Raw genomic sequence first — 22,078 nt, forward strand, 5'->3', positions numbered from 1 at the left:
TAAAGTTTTGTTTCTGGGTTACTGACACAGTTTCAGTTTTAATTTCTGACGAAATAAGGTTTCCAGAGGTTCACATGTATCTTCCTTTGTTTTCTTCTTCTTTCTGGTGTTTCATCACTACGTTCTATCACTTAACTTCTGAATTATCTTGTAAGGACCTTGAAATTTATTAGTGAGAGGAAATCTCTTGACAGGTAAGAACACTAACACTTGTTGACCAACACTAAAACTTCTTAGCTTAGTCTTAGCATCAAATCTCCTTTTCATTTTCTCTTGACTCATTTTCAAGTTTTCTAAAGAGAATTTTCTTATCTCTTTCAACCTTTTCCTTAAGTTCTTCACATACTCTCCTTGGCTTTCCTCTTGGTTTTCTTCCCAATTTTCTGCAAGAATCTTCAATGGTCCTCTCACTTCTGTTCCAAAAATCATCTCATTAGGTGAACATCCCATACTTTCTTGATAAGCACTCCTAATTTCAAACAACATTAATGGTAAACCAACATCCCATTCTCTTCCTGACTCAGAACAATACTTTGTCAGCATACTTTTCAATGTCTGGTGGAACCTTTCCATGGCACCTTGAGTTTCTGGATGATAGGCAGTGGATAACTGTTGTTTCACTCCTAACAAATTCATCACATCCTGGAATAACTTTGAAGTAAAGTTTGTTCCTCTGTCACTTTGTATTATTTCTGGTATTCCAAACTTTGAATAAAACTCCACAAGTTTTTCAGCAACTATCTTGGCAGATATGTTTCTAACAGGGATTGCTTCTGGATACCTTGTACAGGACACATTAATGTTAACAAATACTCCTTTCCCTTCTTTGTCTTCGGCAGCGGTCCAACCATGTCTATGATCACTTTGCTAAAGGGTTCTCCTCTAACTTCTATAGGTTGTAGGGGGGCTTTCTTGATGGTTTCATTTGGTTTTCCAGCTATCTGGCAGGTATGACACTCACGTCAAAACCTGCTAACATTTTTGTGAAGTCCAGGCCAGAAAAAATATTTCATGATCTTCTCCACAGTCTTCCTGATTCCCATATGTCCAGACTCATGAGCTACTGCAACCACTTGCTTTCTCAATGGATATGGAATCAAAATTTGATGATATTCGCCCCATACAGCATCTCCTGGGTATATCTGTTGGTCCCTATACTTCCATCATGCAGTAAACCTTCCTTCAGATAGTAACAGGTAGGAGTTTGTTGCATCTCTTCTAGATCAACAACTCTGAAGAACAAATCAGTTAATGATGCATCCTTCTTCTGCAAGTCCATCAGCTTCTCTCTTGTCACTTGACCAACTTCAATGGTTGAATTCTCAATATCTGCTAACTCAACACTGTAGTTTCACTACTGTCTTCAGTAAACACTTTGACTACTTGGAGTCTCTTCAGGAACATCAGGTTCTTCTTCTTCGTCGTCGTCGTCTTCTTCATCTTCTTGGGAAATCTCTCTGGGTCAGCACTATGGGGAAAATTCACTTTCTGGAATAATTCTTCTAAGCACAAAGATCCTTCACTTGATCCTTCTTGGGTGTGTAAATCCTCAGTTTCTTCACTTAAAGTCGTAGTCCTCTTCATACTTCTGGTAGTTACACAACTAGGAAACAGGTGGGGGTTATTCTTCTCCAACTCTACTGTAGGACTAATCCTCAATGGTTTGTCTGTCACTACAGGACAAGGAATAAATGGCTCACCACCAACTTCATTCCCCAACAGAACATGTATACCTTCCACAGCCAGTGAGTCCTTTACAGCAAAATCAACACTCCCTGTCACCAATTCACATGACAGGTGTAAGCGGCATTAAGGGTGGGGTTTACTTCCTCTCCTCCTATACCCTTAAAAATAACTGAATCTCCTGTGAGACTCTTCTCCAACTGAGGGTGAGAACCACGTACTACCACACTATGGTTACTCCCTGTATCACGTAATATCTTGACTGGAACCTGCATACTTCCTTCTTGAGTTGACAGCATACCCTCATAGATATATGTCTTAAAAGCCTCCACACTGCTAAGCCACTCACTGCTTGAGGTAACATTTCCACTGGTTGCTAAACATTCAGCTTGTTTAGTTTCATTCTTCTCTGGAGTCTGATTCTTTCCCACACTGCTCTTCGTAGTTTGTTTCACCTGGTCACCTTTTACAACTTGACCAACTGGCTTTGACTGCTGTTGATTCCGGTAACACTCTTGACTGTAGTGTCCTACTCTTCCACACTTGAAACAGACAACATTAGGTTTCTGTAACTGTCTTGAAAAACTGGATGAGGATTTCACATTAGCTTGCTGACTTGTATTACCTTGTGTACTCTTAGTAGTATCACTGGCAGGTTTCCCATTAAATTTGTTCCTGTTATTTGGATAAGACTTAAAACCTGGGCATTGTTGACTCTGGTACTTGACATTGTAATTACATTTACTGCTGATTATATTGTAATCTTCACTAAGTGCAGCAGCTTTGTCAAGTTTCTTCACTTCTCTCTCTCTTAAATAGGCTCTTATATGTTCAGGAATTCCCTTAAGATACTGTTCAAGAACAAGTAACTCTTCTAACTCATCAAAAGTTTTAACTTTAGCAGCTTTTACCCAACGTTTGAAACACCTTCTCACTTTGTAAGCATAATCTAAGAATGTTTCCTTCTCATCTTTTCTTAAACTTCTGAATCTTTCATTGTAGTACTCTGGGGTCATCTGGTAAACTTGTAGCACACTGTGTTTAAGTACCTGGTAGTCTTTACACTGATCAGCTGTTAAGGCTAGATAAGCACTTCTCCCTTTACCAATCAAGACACTTTGTAGCAAAACTGACCATTTATCCTCTGGCCATCCCATACCTGAACCACTATCTTCAAAGTGATCAAAAAACTCATCTGGAGCTTCTTCAGTAAACTTAAGGATTAACTTCTGTACTCTCACTACATCAAATACAGGGTCTTGATTACCTTGGTTAGGGTTAGACAGTGTTACAGGTAATGTGGATCTAGCTCTTATTAATTCCATTTCCCTTTCATGTCTTGCAATTTCTCTTTCCTCTTTTATCCTTTCTCTTTCCTCTTCTGCTGCTTTTTCTTCTTCTCTTTCTCTCCTTTCTTGTTTTTCCCTGTCTATTCTTTCTCTTTCAGCTTGCATTCTCTCTCTTTCAGCAAGCATTTTTAGCTTAATCAAATTCTCTTCTGCTTCAATGCGTCTAAGCTCTAACTCTGCATCACTTTTTTCTTTCTTTTCTGCTTGCTTATTTATGAGATCAGCACGTGCTACGTTCAACAACTCTTGAGCCAATTCTAACTCATCTTCATCAGTTATTCTACCAGAGTTTATCAATGATTCCATAGCAATACATCTTATTTGTGCCTTTACCATACTAGTAGACACATAACCACCACATGCCTCTGCTAAAGCGCTCCACTGTGCTCTAGTCAGAGTGGTTTCAGACAAAACTTGGATGGAAGGGGCTGCTAAAAATTCCTGAACATTGAACTGAGCCATTTTCCTCTAAGTTATCAACTTACAATTCAATACAATAAATGCAAAACAAAAACTATATGGTCACTCTCCTAACAAAATATATCCCTAACGCCACCAGTATATTCTAGAGCAGTGTTTCTCAACGTGGGCCATATGGCCCCCTTGGGGGCCATGAGATTTTTTCAGGGGCCATTAACCCTCTTACGCCGATTGGACGTATTAAACGTCGAGTCAAAATGTCTCCCGTATGCCGATTGGACGTATCATACGTCGGCTCAAAAAAGTTTTTTTAAAATTCGCGGAAAAATACTTATAGGCCTACCAGCCGAAAACTTTTGTATCACGCGCCTTGGGGGATGCTGGAGTTCCACGGATCAAGGCGTTTTGTTTTGTTTACAATCGCTACGCAGGCGCGCAAGCGCGAATTTCTTTCTTATCGCACTAAAAAGTATCAGTGACACATCTCGGAAATTATTTCGTCACTTTGACATAATTATTGCACCATTTTAAATTATCCTTTACATGAAGTATTATATATGAAAATGTGCGCAATTTCATGCACAATACAACTAAAAAAGACTCATGATTGTAGCTTTTATCAATTTTGAAATATTTTCATATAATAACGATAAGTGCAAAAATTTCAACCTTCGGTCAACTTTGCTCTACAGAAATGGTCGAGAAACGCCAATTGTAAGCTAAAATTCTTATATTAATAGTTAATATTCAATCATTTGCCTTCATTTTTCAACAAATTGGACGTATCTAGCACAATTTTATTTCGATTTATGGTGAATTTATGAAAAAACTTTTTTCCTTACGTTCGTGCGATAACTCTTCGATAAATTTTTTTCGTGCGATTGTCCTAATGTTTGCACCCTTTTAAATTTACCGGTTACATAAAGTTTTATATATGGAAATGTGCGCAATTTCATGCACAATACAACAAAAAACAACCCATGGTTGTAGCTTTTTTATCATTTGTTTTGAAATATTTTCATATAAATAACGTTAAGTGCAAAAATTTCAACTTTCGGTCAACTTTGACTCTACCGAAATGGTCCGAAAAACGCAATTGTAAGCTAAAACTCTTATATTCTAGTAATATTCAATCATTTACCTTCATTTTGCAACGACTTGGAAGTCTCTAGCACAATATTTCGATTCATGGTGAATTTATGAAAAAAAAAAAATACGTTCGCGCGGCAACTCTTCCGAAAAAATCAGAATTTTTTTGTGCGATTGTCGAAATGTTTGCACCATTTAAAATTAGCTGTTACATAAAGTTTTATATGTGAAAATGTGCGCATTTCATGTAGAATACAACTAAAAATGATTGAAGGTTGTAGCTTTCTCTTTTTCGAAATATTTGCATATAAATCACGATAAATAGAAAAAAAAAAACACCGTTCGGTCAAATTTGACTCTACCGAAATAGTTGAAAAACGCAATTGTAAGCTAAAACTCTTACGGCCTAGTAATAGTCCCTCATTATTCTTCATTTGAAACAAATTTGAAGTCTCTAAAACAATATTGTGATTTATGGTGAATTTTTGAAAAATATATTTACCTTCACTCCGCGCGCCGATTCGCGGCCGCAAGTCTCCGAAATACGTACATGGCATTATTCTAATATTTGCTCCTTTTCATATTAGCCTTTTTATAGAGTTTTATATATCAAAATGTGCGCAAATTCATGAAGAATACAATAAAAATTGAAGGTTGTAGCTTTTTCCATCTTCGAAATATGTGCATATGAAAAATATATATATTAAAATTTCGACATTCGGATCAAATTTAACTCGTCCGAAATGGTCGAAATCTGCAATTCTAATCTAAAAACTCTTACAGTATCGTAATATTCAATCATTTGTCTTAATTTTGAAACAAATTGGAAGTCTCTAGAACAATATTGTGATTTACGGTGAATTTTTGAAAAAAATATTTTTTGCGTCCGCGCGTTACGAATTCGTACATCATTTTGTGATATTTTTCCGGAGTTGCTTTTATTGTTTTACAATGTATTATATATCAAAATGATTGCAATTTAGTGTACAATACAACGCAAATAAAAATAACTGGTTAGCTTTGACCGTTTTCTGCACAGCGTGATTGAATACAATTATGTATGAATTTTTTTTTTTCGCTACCATATATCGCATTATTTACATATGATAATGATATTTTTTTTTTGCATTTCTGATGGTTGCATTCTAAACTTCAGGCAATGACAAAAAAAAGGAGCCAAAAATGAACTCTTAATCTTCAAAAGTACGTGCGCTGTAATTTTTTGAAAAAATTATTTTTTCCACTTCGCGCTCACTTCCAAACCGGGCCCGGCATACGGAGACGTTTTTTGATTTTTAGGGCTCCGGCGTTAAGAGGGTTAATATACCTTCCCTAGGCGTATTAAGGTGATGGACGGAAGGCGTGTGTGTGTGTGTGGAGGGGCCACAACAACTTGCACTGGATTGAAGGGGCCACCACCAGAAAAAGGTTGAGAAACAGTGTTCTAGAGTGATAATGAAATCTGCATTCCCGGGTCTCTGGGCACCATTAAACAATAGGTACTAAGTGCCAAGTATCTGGTTACCATGCATCAAATATTACCTCACCAAAAGCCAGACACCTGAACCCTCATAACACATTTAAACGACTGAATACTCTAAAGGCAACAGTGATCCCTTAACACTTACCAGTATTGCAGAAAATCAGACTAAGTTCATCAAAACAGGTGTGAGGTAATCTTGTAAGTAATTAAATTAATCAAAGGGCATCACTCCATCAACAACTTTAAAACTCTAAGTATTTCCCTGATTTCAGAAGTCTAAGTACTTCCCTGGTTCTAAGTCACTTCAAATAAATTGAAGGAAAGCAAATCAATTGCCACTCTATGTTTCTACCTAACATAAATATAATCATCATTAAATATACTGGTATAAATAAAAATACTTATAAAAATTTTAAATACAAATATTTATTATTAAATTCAAAATTTTTAAGTGAAATTCACAATATCAGGGAAAATTACTGTTACTTGAAAACAAAGTAAAGTTTAATTAATTCTTGAATCAAATTAACGTAAAATTAAAATCAAAAGAAATTAATTTATCACGAAACATTCAAGAAAATTAATTCAATCAAAATTCAAAAGTGTTAGGCAATAATTGAAAATTTGAAATTAATTCACAAGTGCTAAACAATAATAAATTTGAAATTAATTCACAAGTGTTAAATTTTATTAAATGTGCAATGATAAAGCAATGAGAATAACTAAGTCAATTAAATTGTGAATGCAAATGAAAATATAAAATAAAAAGACACACTTCAATAAGAAAATGAAATAGTGCACAAACAATGGAACAAACACAAAACATAAAAAATCAGCAATGTGTAAAAGTGTAAATGTTTTCACTCAAAACATTGTAAACATCAGTTTTTACCAAACCTTCGTAAATACCTGTTATTAGTTATTAGTTAACCACAGTTCCTAACAATTATTAGTAATTAGTTGTTACCTAACCGTTATTAGTTATTAGTTGCAACTAATAAAAATATAACACACTTTACCTTTTTGGTATACCAACTTCTTTCTTTCTCTTTTGCTGCAGCTTGTATATCACACTTTCACAAAAACCAGACGCCATTACAAAATCATGTTTGTTCAGATTCCACAAAAGAAATTAAATAACACTAAATAAACTCTAAGAAATATCAAATATGAAATTCTTACAATTTACGAGTGACCAATTTACGTTACGTTAATATAATCTCAATGATTTCGAGTGAGAGAGAGAGAGAGAGAGAGAGAGAGAGCAAGAGAGAGAGAGAGAGATCTGACTGCCTCGAGGTCCTAAGATAGAATGGAATTTTCTTCCTTTACGGAAATTCGACAGGGCAGATGACCCAAACGTTCTTGTCACGAATGCTTCCAGTAGCTTTGAAATCTGATGCAATCTTCATAAAGAAATGTGTAACATGCAGCGGTACTTGACAAAGACATAAAAAAAAAACGTACTCTACTCGATCGAAATGGAGGCTGAGCGACATTTAAGATTGACATGTTTTTATGACAACGCAAGACTCAATTCTCTCGCTATCACATGCGTTGACAGATTTAGGAAAACAAAAGTTAAACATTCGTAGTTTCGAAAAGACAAAGTAAAAATCTCTCTCTTTTTACGTTATATATATATTCTTTTATAACAATGCAATGCGAAATCTGAACACACTTTTAAAACATCATTCCTATTTAAGCTATCTAGGATCTGAAAAAATGTTGCACAATCTTACATGACATTTCAAAGAGGGGAAACATGTATTTTGAAAGTAGCAATATATAATAATATATATTATGAAAGAGAGAGAGAGAGAGAGAGAGAGAGAGAGAGAGAGAGAGAGAGAGAGAGAGTCCCTCACTAGGAGCCTTAAATCCAGAGGAGGAACAAATGAAGAAACCTTAGTAGGAATCGAACCCTGTCAAGGCAACATTTGAGTCCATTCCGATTCGAAGAAAGATGAGTTAAGATATATTTCAATGCATCAAATTCAGATACAGTTTACCAGAGCTGGAATAAGCCCAAGTGTTTTAGTCTGATGTATATATTCTAAAACCATCTATAGTAAACATGAAGGACTCTTTATTGTAAAAAAGTTATACTAAGATAAATTAATTCTCCCACTTTTATGAACTTTATTCGAACAGATAATTCTCAGTCTTGATGAAGACTCAGCAAGAGAATATTGAAGCGAGGTCGAAATCGAAAAACCACCTGGACGGCCATTAACTGAAATTACTGGTCGTTTGTTTTTGAGGATTCATTAGGCCTTTTGTCTTAGGGATTACTCTGGATTTACATCCTTTCTTTAGGGATTACTTTCCCATTTTCAAGTTTCGTGTATTTTCGTCCCTTCCAGGAATCCTTTCCCTGGACAATGATGGATTGTCGAATATTTTGTAGAAATAATTTCACGAGTTTCGAGAACCTTACATGATGGTTCTTGCTATGCTAACACATACACACATTTATGAATTATAATAATATACGCAAATATTGGTTATACAGTCTAAGAAATACGGAATGATGATATATATATATATATATATATATATATATATATATATATATATATATATATATATATATATATATATATATATATATATATATAGGGCGTCTGAAAAGTACTAATTAACAATAAGAAACTGCAAAAATTTTTACCTGGTAAAGCAGCCATCTTTACGTTAATTTTCCTAGTTTCATTTCCTTATTTTGAAGATCACCCTACTTAGTTTCCTGAAGAATGCATTGCGTCCACGTTGGCATCGGCAAGTCTGCTAACTTGATTGGTGGTCAACTGTGGTGTGTTCCAGCCATGTTAACGAAGGCTCTTGGCACCATAAACATTTTCCCTCAGGAGGGAGGACTGCCGGAGGTGCTGCCCTACTAGGTGGCAGATGGTGTTGTTAGGGTGAAGTAGCGAGGCCCATGCCCTGCCTCAGGGACATTTAAGGCACTGATGTCACCTGGGGTTTTCTGGTGGTCACCCACCCAGGTTTTGTACATTTCCTTTTCTCTGGTCGATAGAGATAAACTTTTATTATAATTCGTGATAAACAGCGAGTAATACTTTTATACGTTCTGTACCTTAACTTCATTAGGTGGTCAGCCTGGAAAACAAAGTGAATCCTCATTTTCCAGTGGCTGGATGATGGATTATTTTTCCTTTACCTCAACAACAGCAATACTTCTGTTGCAATTTGTGTTTATTTAACCGATTTTTGGACAACAAGGAAGTATAAGTCTCCTGAGAACCCTATGTGTAAGGAACAAGATCAAACAATTATTAAATAACTCGTATGGAAGTACACACTCCTCTTATCTATAGCTGCCTACCGATAAATAAATTATAATTCATGATAATTGAAGTGTTGTGTTTCAATCAGTGATTCAGAACAAATTATTTATTGGGCATTTGACGCAGAAGGATCATTTAAAGTGTCATTTTTACAACTCCGTGTTTAAATGTTCTGGAAACCAGTGGCCTTTGGCAAGCGCTAATTGGCCGTCAAGGTATATTACCGCTTATAGTAAACGAAACGAATAACTTTGAAATTATTACATTTTATTTTTTTTTAAGAACAGTCGAATGCTTTCAAAAACAGTTACGTAAATCTCATATACTTGTAAGTAAAATATAAGTTGTATATAGTTCGAAATATAAGTCGAAATAAAACTTGATTATAGGTCAAATAAAGTCGAAATGTTAGTCGAATACAGAACGAATAAAAGTCGAAATATGCGTCGAAAGTAAATTAAAATACGTGTCCAACATAAGTCTGAATGTTAATCGAATATAAATTAAGATATACGTCGAATAGTATAAGTCGAATATAAGTTTAATTTAAGTCGAAATGAAACATAAATCGAGATGTAAGTTGAAATATGAGTAGAATGCAGGTCGAAATGTTAGACGATTTTAATTCGATTATAAGTCGAAATATTACGTCGAATTTAAGTCGGAATATATGTCGAAATAAAAGTCGAAGATTGAACACAAACCAGAACTGAATACAAAGCAAGACACGAGAGCAACAAAGACCACCTGGGTTGGAATAGAATTCCTAGATTTCCTGAGTATTTCATTGCCACTTTTTTTCATCCATCCAGGAGAAAATGATTAAAGGAAATAGGATTCCCAAAACCACATCCGGTGAAGGGAAACTGTTTTATCATAACTGGGTAAAGTCTGAAGAAGGAGAAGAGAATGAAAACATTGAATGGTATAAAGTATTAGTTAATTCTGCTTTAAGTTCTCACAAGTGGTTATATGCTATGAAATAGTGAGTGCATGATAGACAGGGCATCTGTTGGTGTTCTACTTATAAAATTCTGCTTTGTAAGTTCTCATAAGTGGTTACGTATAACGAAATAGAAGGTTATTGATAGAAAGGACATCTTGTAAGTATCTTACTTGTGCACAAGTTGTCTGTGGGGAAGATTTCTTAATGGTACTAAAGTATTTGACTCTGGAACTCTTTGGTAGCACATAATCCCTTAGGAACGTTGCCCAGTTCTTCGAGTACAAACAACAGTGAATTATTTGTGCAACACGCCCCATCTCACAAGCACACACATACACCTACACAAACACGAATCCAGGTCAAGTGAGGGAAACTGAGACCACAAGACTTCTTCCTCTTAAATGTATTCCAGTTATGAAGGCGGAAATAATTACATCGACAGAAGAGGAATGTCTGACATATCTCATTTGCATATTCTCTCTCTCTCTCTCTCTCTCTCTCTCTCTCTCTCTCTCTCTCTCTCTCTCTCTCTCTCTCTCCCTGCCTGTGATGAGTCCATCCACGTGGTTGGTCCCTTATCTCGAAATGTGAATACCTCAAGAGTAGATCTTAGTGTGAACGTTGCGTCTGTGAGAAGAGAGAGAGAGAGAGAGAGAGAGAGAGAGAGAGAGAGAGAGAGAGAGAGAGAGAGAGATTAATTCTCATAAATTGTGTCATATGCTTTATGGTCTCTGCTGGAGAAAGAAAATGGTCTAGTATTCGTCCTTCATGTATTAAAAGTTGAAAATATTACTTCAAACTTTTTTATCATGAATACCGTAGCATCCAGTTGTATTGTTATACTTCGGAATCGAACGTGGAATGCACCCAGAACACCAGATTCCTATTGTTCCCATTCCCAGACACAATCGTCGTCCCAGTGACTCTCGTAAGACACCGAATACGTTTCCAGAATCCTTTATGGCCGCAGACATCACACCTCACACAACAGACGGAATGAAACTTGCAACAAACAAGGGTTTCCTAACGAGAGGGAATTTTGAGAAAGAATGGCTGACATCATTCACGAGAACAGATGGGCATCGAGGACAGACCACTGTTACTAACTAGTTTGTAAAAGAATCATTCGACCAAGTTTGGATCGGAATTCCATAAAAGATGCAGAATATTACATTAGGAAACATACTGTCAAACCAAAAACGATTGGGCTAAGAGATATAGTTACCTGAAGAGGAGCAGAAACGTAAATAACCTCAGTAGGATATACTATATTTAAAAGAAAAAAAATTACTGTCAGGCCATTAAACTAAGCCAAAGCAGATCCCTTCGGTGAAACTGCATAATCCATAAAAACGATTTATATTCCACAAACCTCCGCTAACGTGGGTGCATAATTTTAAAGGACTATAAAATAAAAAGAAATATTAAGACAGAGCGCAACTGGGAGGTTTTATTTCGGTCTCAGTTTGAGGTCAGTCTTGTTCCTCGCTGTTTAATGCTCTCTCCAAGGGAGTAAGACTCTTCTACCCTGATTAGTTCATGAAGCATATCCAGTTCTTTTAGATTAAATTTACAAGGTTATTATTATCTTTATTATTATTATTATTTTTTTTTTTTTTTGCTCTATCACAGTCCTCCAATTCGACTGGGTGGTATTTATAGTGTGGGGTTCCGGGTTGCATCCTGCCTCCTTAGGAGTCCATCACTCTTCTTACTATGTGTGCCGTCTCTAGGATCACACTCTTCTGCATGAGGCCCGGAGCTACTTCAGCCTCTAGTTTTTCTAGATTCCTTTTCAGGGATCTTGGGATCGTGCCTAGTGCTCCTATGATTATGGGTACGATTTCCACTGGCATATCCCATATCCTTCTTATTTCTATTTTCAGATCTTGATACTTATCCATTTTTCCCTCTCTTTCTCTTTTCAACTCTGGTGTCCCATGGTATTGCGACATCAATGAGTGTACTTTCTTCTTGACTTTGTCAATCAACGTCACGTCTGGTCTATTTGCACGGTCACCCTATCCGTCCTGATACCATAGTCCCCAGAGGGAATCTTTGCCTGATCGTTTTCTATCACTCCCTCAGGTTGGTGCTCGTACCACTTATTACTGCAAGGTAGCTGATGTTTCTTGCACAGGCTCCAGTGGAGGGCTTTTGCCACTGAATCATGCCTCTTTTTGTACTGGTTCTGTGCAAGTGCCGGGCATTCACTTGCTATGTGGTTTATGGTTTCATTTTTCGTATTGCACTTCCTACATATGGGAGAGATGTTATTTCCATCTATCGTTCTTTGAACATATCTGGTTCTTAGGGCCTGATCTTGTGCCGCTGTTATCATTCCTTCAGTTTCCTTCTTTAGCTCTCCCCTCTGTAGCCATTGCCACGTGTCATCGCTGGCTAGTTCTTTAGTCTGTCTCATGTATTGTCCGTGCATTGGTTTGTTGTGCCAGTCCTCTTTTCTGTCTGTCATTCTCCTGTCTCTGTATATTTCTGGGTCTTCATCTACTTTTATTAGTCTTTCTTCCCATGCACTCTTTAGCCACTCGTCTTCACTGGTTTTCAGATATTGCCCCAGTTCTCTGTTCTCGGTGTTGACGCAGTCCTCTATACTTAGTAGTCCTCTCCCTCCTTCCTTTCGTGTTATGTATAGTCTGTCCGTATTTGCTCTTGGGTGTAGTTTCTTTGTGTATTGTCATATGTTTCCTGGTTTTCTGATCTATGCTGCGGAGTTCTGCCTTCGTCCATTCCACTATTCCTGCGCTGTATCTGATTACTGGCACTGCCCATATGTTTATGGCTTTTATCATATTTCCAGCGTTGAGTTTTGACTTGAGTATCGCCTTGAGTCTCTGCATATGTTCTTTCCTGGATCGTGTCCTTCCATCTCTTGGGTGTTTTATATCCCTCCTTCCATTATTCCCAGGTATTTGTATCCAGTCTTATCTATGTGTTTGATGTTGTTCCCATCTGGTAGCTTTATCCCTTCAGTCCTTGTTACTTTGCCCTTTTGTATGTTGACTAAGGCGCATTTTTCTATTCCAAACTCCATCCTGATGTCCCCAGATACAATCCTTACAGTCTGGATTAGGGTATCTATTTCCTTGATGCTCTTACCATACAGCTTGATGTCGTCCATGAACATCAGATGGTTGATTCTGTTGCCTCTTTTCTTGAGTTGGTACCCAGCATCCATCTTCTGTAGTACTTTTGTCATGGGAATCATGGCTACTACGAAGAGTAGTGGGGACAGTGAGTCGCCCTGGAAGATCCCTCTCCTGATATTAAGCTCTGCTAGTCTTATTCCAGAGCTTGTAAGTATTGTTATTCCAGTTGCGCATTGGTATTTTTTGGAGGGAATCCTGATGGTTGTTTTCCTCTGCCCCATATATTTTCAGGCATTCTATTAGCCATGTGTGTGGTATCATGTCGAAGGAGGCTTTCTTATAGTCTATCCATGCCATGCTTAGGTTAGTTTTCCTTCTCCTCCTGTTTCTTCATTACCATTTTGTCTATCAGGACTGGTCTTTTGTGCCCTACACTTCCTTCTGCACCTTTCTGTTGGTGGGGGATGGTGTTTGTCTCCTCTAGGTAGTTGTATAGCCTTTCACTGATGATACCTGTTAGTAACTTCCACATTATTGGTAGGCAGGTGATAGGTCTGTAGTTACTTGCTATATTTCCCTTACTCTTGTCTTTTTGTACCAAGGATGTTCCTTTCCTGTGGTCATCCATTTGGGTGCATGGTGATTTGAGATACAATGCTGGAGTTGTTCTGCTATTACGTGGGGTGTAGGGTGTGATGAGCCAGTATCCATGGACTTCATCGGGACCTGGGGCTTTCCAGTTTGGCATTTTCTTAGTTGGTGTCTGACTGTGTCTGTCGTGATCTCTGTGAATCTTTGTTTTATTCTCCCTGTTTCTTCTTCCTTGACTTCCTGGAGCCATGTTGCATGTTTGTTGTGTGATACCGGATTGCTCCATATGTTTTCCCAGAGTCTCTTACTTCAGGAATTTCTGGGTGGTTTTCTTCCCCTCCTAGTTGGCTGTATAGTCTTTTCTGGTTGGTTCCGAATAGTTTGTTCTGTTGGTATCCCTTATTCCTGTTCATGTACCGTTGGATCTTATGTGCTTTGGCCTTAAGCCTCTGTTTTACACCTTCTATCGTGTTGTTTTAGTCCCCTCTCTTGTACTTTGTATTTCTCGTTGAGTTCCTCCCTGTTTTCTTGCTTCTTAGCCTTTTTTCTGCATCTCTTTCAGTTTACTCAAGTCAGATCTCATCACCATGATTTGCCTTTCCAGGCGCCTTTTCCAAGGAGTTGCTGTTTTGGTTTCTGCTGGGTTGGTTGTGCTGGTGGTGTTGGTGTTCGAATCCCCATCAGTTCTGCTACTAATCTTGCTCCTGCATATACCAAGTTATTTGTTTCTGTGATACTGGTGGTGTGTATTATGTCCATTATTTCATTGACCTCACTTGTTTTCTCCCTTAATTTCTTGGTGTTGTAGGCTTTCATGGAGGGGATCTTTGGTCTCTCTGTATCTGGCTCCATCCATTGTCTAATCTTTTCTACCCATTCCGTCCTCTCTGTTATTTCGTCGGGTGTTTCTTCGTGTGTCCGTTGTTTGATACCTCATCCTCCCTGTCGTCTTCTGTGGCATCGTCTCTCAGTTCGTCTTCGTGTAATTCGTTGTCGTGTGACATTTCCCTTTCCAGTTCTTCTCTTTCTGTTGGGGGGGAGAGCCAGTTCTTTTTCTTTATGTTCCTTACTTGGTCTGCCAGCCTCTGCTCTGTTTGGGGGTGTTATTCCTCATCCATTCCGATGTTGACCAATCTTCTTCTATATCCTCTCTCCGTCGGGTTGCTTCTGATGTAGCATCTCCATATTTCCTTATTTTCTTCTCTTGTCCATTTCTTCCTTTTTGCTTCTGTAGCTCCAATCTCAGGCTGTTGATTACTTTCGTTGTGGTGATCAGTTGCTGGATGACGACCTCCAAGTACCTGACCGTCTTCCCCTTCAATTGGGTTGAATACCTGGTTGCCGGAAGAAGCTCCTCTGTTGCCAGAGGTTCCATTTACGTCGTTGTCCGTTATTCCTTCATTTCTTTCCATCATTGCTGAGTTTTGCTATTTAACCCATAGCTGGACCCTACCCCATCAGGGATAGGTACTCATTTACAGCTGAGTAGACTGAAGAAATTATGGTAAAGATCATTTCCCAAGGAATCAACGCCGAAGAGAGCGGTCACCCATCCAACGACTGACCAGCCCCAATGTTGCTTAACTTGACTTAAGTCCATTGAGGACCTAACCCATTATTATTATTATTATTATTATTATTTTATTATTATTATTATTATTATTATTATTTTATTATTATTATTATTATATTATTATTATTATTATTATTATATTATTATTATTATTATTATTAATCAGAAGGTGAACCCAATTCATAAGGAACAAGCCCACCAAAGAATATGTCGAATTCAGCACTACGGAGAAAACTGCATAATGTTTCATTATTTTGCATCTTAACATTCCCTTTTTTTTAATAACTTCAGTAAATATCAGTTAGATAAGTTTAATATTTTGGGTCATCAGTGGTCTGCAATATCCCCTAGAGGGTATGAAAGCAGCCTGTTTAATTCACGTAATATTTACCAACTACGGGAATAAGATATGTTTAGATTCGAGATTAGGTAAAACAATTCAGTATTAACCAGCTTCATTTCACATAAATGAAGACGTCAGAATCTAAAATGAGATCATTCAACAACATTCAATTAAATAAAGAAATGGAATTAAATAAAAACTTTTCCTTAAATCCAGGACTACATTTTCATCTAGTAGCGAAGTGCTTTAGTGCTAAACTGACGTATCCCTCTCACCCCATCCCCCCACCCCCCAAAAATATCATGTGGTGGACTTAGCTTCGGCCGTAAAAAACATCAAACCTGAAATTAATGTGTTTTGGAAATTGTCAAGACTTTCATAATTACGCTGCAGAATTTTTTCCACTCGGTTCTTGGTTTCGTGGTTTAGGTGAAACCGGCTTTGTCTCGATCTCGCCCTGAGATTAGGCTCAATAGTAAAGGAAGTCTGGTGTGACCCTACGGACTCGTGCAGCACAACGGAGATGAAAATGTTAAAATGTGTGACAGTTATAGGTCGTAATACTTTGTGGTATTTGCATTTTGTGTCTATTTTTTTATGACTTTAAATTCCTGTAAGGACGAAGTTCTTTAGAAATGCTTGTTAATAATGATCGCGTATAGAACCCACCGGTGGATAGAAATAATAATAAAAAGAGTATTATATATATGTATATATATATATATATATATATATATATATATATAATATATATATATATATATATATATATATATATATATATATATATATATATCACCTAATCATTCTCAATAACGTCTCTTCATTACATTGAAAAACAAGGCACATATTAAATACTGTCATGTGACATGAAAAATATACATTTCGGTCAATAATTCAAAGGAACTGGTATGTTTAAATTTAACAAACCTTTGCTACAAAGTGCAATTGATGTAATTTCTATCTACTATAGACGAAACAATAAATTAAGATTTAAGACTATATGTATGTATATATATATATATATATATATATATATATATATATATATATATATATATATATATATATTATGAGAGAGAGAGAGAGAGAGAGAGAGAGAGAGAGAGAGAGACGAGAGAGAGAGAGTCCTCACTAGAAGCCTTAAATCCAGAGGAGGAACAAATGAAGAAACCTTCGTAAGACTCCAACCCTGTCAAGGCAACATTTGAGTCCATTCCGATCCGAAAAAAGATGAATAAAGATATATTTCAATGCATCAAATTCAGATACAGTTTACCAGAGCTGGAATAAGCCCAAGTGTTTTAGGCTGGTGTATATATTCTAAAACCATCTATAGTAAACCTGAAGGAAGTCAGTCTTGATGAAAACTCAGCAAGAGAATATTGATGCGAGGCCGAAATCCAAAGCTGCCTGGACGGCCATTAACTGAAATTACAGGTCGTTTGTTTGAGGATTCATTGGGACCTTGTCTCAGGGATTACTCTGGATTTACATCCTTTCTTTAGGGATTACTTTCCCATTTTCAAGTTTCGTGTATTTTCGTCCCTTCCAGGAATCCTTTCCCTTGACAATGATGGATTGTCGAATATTTTGGTAGAAATAATTTCACGAGTTTCGAGACCTTACATGATGGTTCTTGCTATGCTAACACATACACACATTTATGAATTATAATAATATACGCAATATTGGTTTATACGGAATGAGATATATATATATATATATATATATATATATATATATATATATATATATATATATATATATATATATATATATATATATATATATATATATATATATATATGATATATATATATATATATATATATAATATATATATATATATATATATATATATATATGAAGTTTCATTTTAAAAATCTATTATCTCGTCTCCTACACAGATGTTTCCAGAATTGAAATAACACGAATATTTCGGCCTTTTGGATTGACTGGATGAAATCGTCTAACCGGATTTATTGCTTCAAGGATAATAATATTTATATTTTTCCCCACTACTCCCTTCCATTCGCCCCCCGCCCCCGCTTCCATCCACTCCCATAACTACCGTCACACTCCCATCCACTCTCACAACTACCTTCATACTCCCATCCACTCCTCCAACTACTCCCATACCTCCAATCACTCACACAAATACTTCCATACTCCCAATCACTCCCCCAACTATTCCCATACTCCCAATCACTCCCCCAACTATTCCCATACTCCCATTCACTCCCCCAACTATTCCCATATTCCCATCCACTCCCACAAATACCTCCATACTCCCAATCACTCCCCCAACTATTCCCATACTCCCATTCACTCCACACAACTACAATTTTCCAAACAAAAACAAAAATCCGTCTCAAATAATCATATATTTCCACAAAGTATTAATTTGAATTCATTTTGCTTTTTTGTATTAAATGTGTGATTAAAAATAGTATTTATTGTATCTAACTTGACATTTTGTTAAGCAATTCAACAACCTTCCAATGTATTTCCTCAAAATCAGCAGCATTTTCACCCACACACATTCTTTTACATAGATTCTATAAATTATCTTCAAATCAAGAGCCCCTTTTTTCGTCATATTGGCCACGGAGATGGGTCATCGCCCACCCGAATTTTATCTTCAACAGTGCAAACGAATGGACCTCGTCAGAGGAACAAAGTATTTCCGATGTAAGCGTCTAGAGGGGGGCGGGGCCCGCCCTGGGAATGCAATACACCATCAGAAATCTGAATGTGTCTTTTCACCTTAATTTTATTTATCTTTATCTTTACATTTCTTGTAAATATACTTAAGAAAAGCATTTCAAAATTCGTTGTACTGTTGGATGGCTTTATACCAGCACGGACTCTTCTTTTATGGGAGCCTGTAAAATTAGTAAGATGCTGAAAAGGTGAAGATGCCTGACGTGGACCCCTGACCCAACCAGAAGAAGAAATGAAGGCATCAACAGTATAAATAGTATATTGTACTTAGAGTCAACATAAATGGTCAAATGAGTACAGATAGAGGACTTACATACAGAATTTAATGTAAATATAAAAATAAGGTACAGAAGTCACGTTAGGAATAACGAAATAAAGATAAATAAAAGGAATATGGATGCATTGATAACAGAGGTAGAGGCAAAGAGAACTCGATGCAAAAATGGGAGATGCGATAATCAAGAGAGAAAGAGATGAAGGGAAGACTGATAACTGATGTGGAAAGGGTATTGGAATATCTGGCGATATAGATACCAGACGAGGAGCTGAAATATTATGGTGCCTGTATGTGTATGTGATGAGAGAGAGAGAGAGAGAAGCATTCACAATTCACAAATCCTTTATCCCAGATAACCTCGATGCTTTGTATAATTCCTCATTCATTTTTTTTTCTTTAGCTATTTCCCTTTATATTGAGTAAACCTCCTATTTAACCGTGAGCGCAAAAGAACCTCCGAATATTCATTTTAATGTTTCTTTTATTTTTATTTTCTGGGCCACACTCTCAGGAGGTCTTACATAAAACCTGGTGTGGCTCACCTCAAGGGTGCATAACTTTGGGCAACTCATGTAATTTGCATAGCTCCTCCACCGCCTTGGGAATTCAGGGTTGTGCCAAATGGATTTTAACTTTATTTTTAGTTTCCTAGTTTTATTTATATTTTACATTGCATGTTTATTTCACTGATTCGATTATATTTACCATTCAGTGTTAAGTTAATTAAGCTTCCAATGTCGTGTAAAGATAAAATTCTACGTTGCAGGACTTGGTTATAAATTGTACCTTAGACAAATTCCATCATTTCTGCTCTGTTTGTTCTCTCAAATAATAGAGAAAAATCAAGGCCTTAGGGTTTGTCTGGGGTGGGGGTTTGCGGCGTGGGGTGGGGGGGGGCGGGGGCGGGGTTGATAATTCGAACCTTAAGTGGAAGGCAATATTCCTATTGGCAGGTTTGTAAAAATTACAATAAATATTTATGCTTAATAAACACAAATTATGTTTTACTTACATTACATTGCATATATATATATATATATATATATATATATTTATATATGATATATTAATAATATATATATATAATATAAATAAGCCACCATAATATCTTCTGTTATTTATATCACCAGATATTCCAATATCCCTTCCACCTCCGTTATCAGTCTTCCCTTCATCTCATTTTCTCTTGATTATCGCTTCCCAATTTTCGCGTCGAGTTCTCTTTCCCTCACTTCCTCTTCTTCTTCCCCTTCCTCTGTTATCGACACATACATATTCCCTTTAATTATTTTCATTTCGTCATTCCCCTCCGATACTATATCCATGTCATTACTGTACCTTCTATTAATACTCTGTACTTAAGTCTTCTATGTATAGTATTCTATCTATGCCTTAATTTCGTCTCTTGGTTGGTCCAGGGGTCCACAAAAGGCATCTTAACCCCCCTCAGCATGTTACTATATCCCACGGGCTCCCATAGGAAAAGAATCCGTGCCGGCATAAAGCCAACTAGCAGTATAGTGAAAAATTTGAAAATTGTTTTCTGTTTATATTCAGAAAACAATATTTTGAATTCTATATTTATAAAGTTTGATTATTTTAGATTTAATAGTATTTTTGTCTTTAACTGCATTGTCAATATTCTTCCCTTTTCAATAATACTATAATAATGTTAACATAATAATAATAATAATAATAATAATAATAATAATAATAATAATAAAATAATGATAATAACAATAATAATAATAATAATTGAAAAAGAAACCCACAAATTCAATTTGTAACTTGCTTACTTTCTAAGTATTTACATTAAGTTTTACTCCACACTCGAGTACTTTCCAGGCCCGCGTTTCTGTGGCCCATTCTCAAGAGATGTTTGGGATGTTAGCCTGGGTCAAGGCCCAGCAGTCTTCTGGAACTTCTTCTCGTTGTGCTGTCATTTATGCGATGGCTGTTCTGGTTTTCTTGTTTGAATTCTATATTTATAAAGTTTGATTATTTTAGATTTAATAGTATTTTTGTCTTTAACTGCATTGTCAATATTCTTCCCTTTTCAATAATACTATAATAATGCAATTAATAATAATAATAATAATAATAATAATAATAATAATAATAATAATAATAATAATAATAATAATGATAATAATAATAATAATAATAATTGAAAAAGAAACCCACAAATTCAATTTGTAACTTGCTTACTTCTAAGTATTTACATTAAGTTTTACTCCACACTCGAGTACTTTCAGGCCCTTCTGGCCCATTCTCAAGAGAGTTGGGATGTTAGCCTGGGTCAAGGCCCAGCAGTCTTCTGGAACTTCTTCGTTGTTGCTGTCATTTATGCGATGGCGTTCTGGTTTTCTTGACAAGAGGGGATTGGCAACTTCTCAGAAAACCAGAACAGCCATCGCATAAATGACAGCACAACGAGAAGAAGTTCCAGAAGACGCTGGGCTTGACCCAGGCTAACATCCCAAACATCTCTTGAGAATGGGCCACAGAAGGGCCTGAAAGTACTCGAGTGTGGAGTAAAACTTAATGTAAATACTTAGAAGTAAGCAAGTTACAAATTGAATTTGTGGGTTTCTTTTTCAATCGTCAGAAGAAAACTGAAAGAAGTTTTTGTTGGTTCAATAATAATAATGATAATAATAATAATAATAATGTCAATCATTACGGTCCCAATTCGACTTATTTTCTATGTATGGAAGTTATACATAGCTTTCCCATAGATCAGGAACTTGCAATGAATTATGTAACTTCTGACTACAAAACCTATCGTGGAATGAAAGCTAACTGTCAATATGTTTCCCATTTTCTCTAAACCTCCAGCGAATGAGGGGAAACTTGTGTATAATGAAAATTTTATAGTTTTAATGAATCTATATATTCATCCTATATCTGCCTTTTTATGAAATGAAATTTTTTTTTACTTGCAATATTTTAAAAATAATTTGAAACAATACTTGTGTACGTTGGTACCTTGTTCCTTCAACTCTTGTGATATAATATCCGTGATTTTCTGACTTGGCAGATAATAATCACACTCATACGTTTGTCGCTTTGATTAAATTATTTGAAGCCTCTTGACTTCAGGAGAATATTATCAGTATTCATTGCGAGAGCGAGAGAGATGAAATTGAATCCTTGACCAACAATATTCCATTATCTCCTAT

The sequence above is a fragment of the Macrobrachium nipponense genome, chromosome 34, assembly GCF_015104395.2.
Source record: "Macrobrachium nipponense isolate FS-2020 chromosome 34, ASM1510439v2, whole genome shotgun sequence".
NCBI lineage: Eukaryota > Metazoa > Arthropoda > Malacostraca > Decapoda > Palaemonidae > Macrobrachium > Macrobrachium nipponense.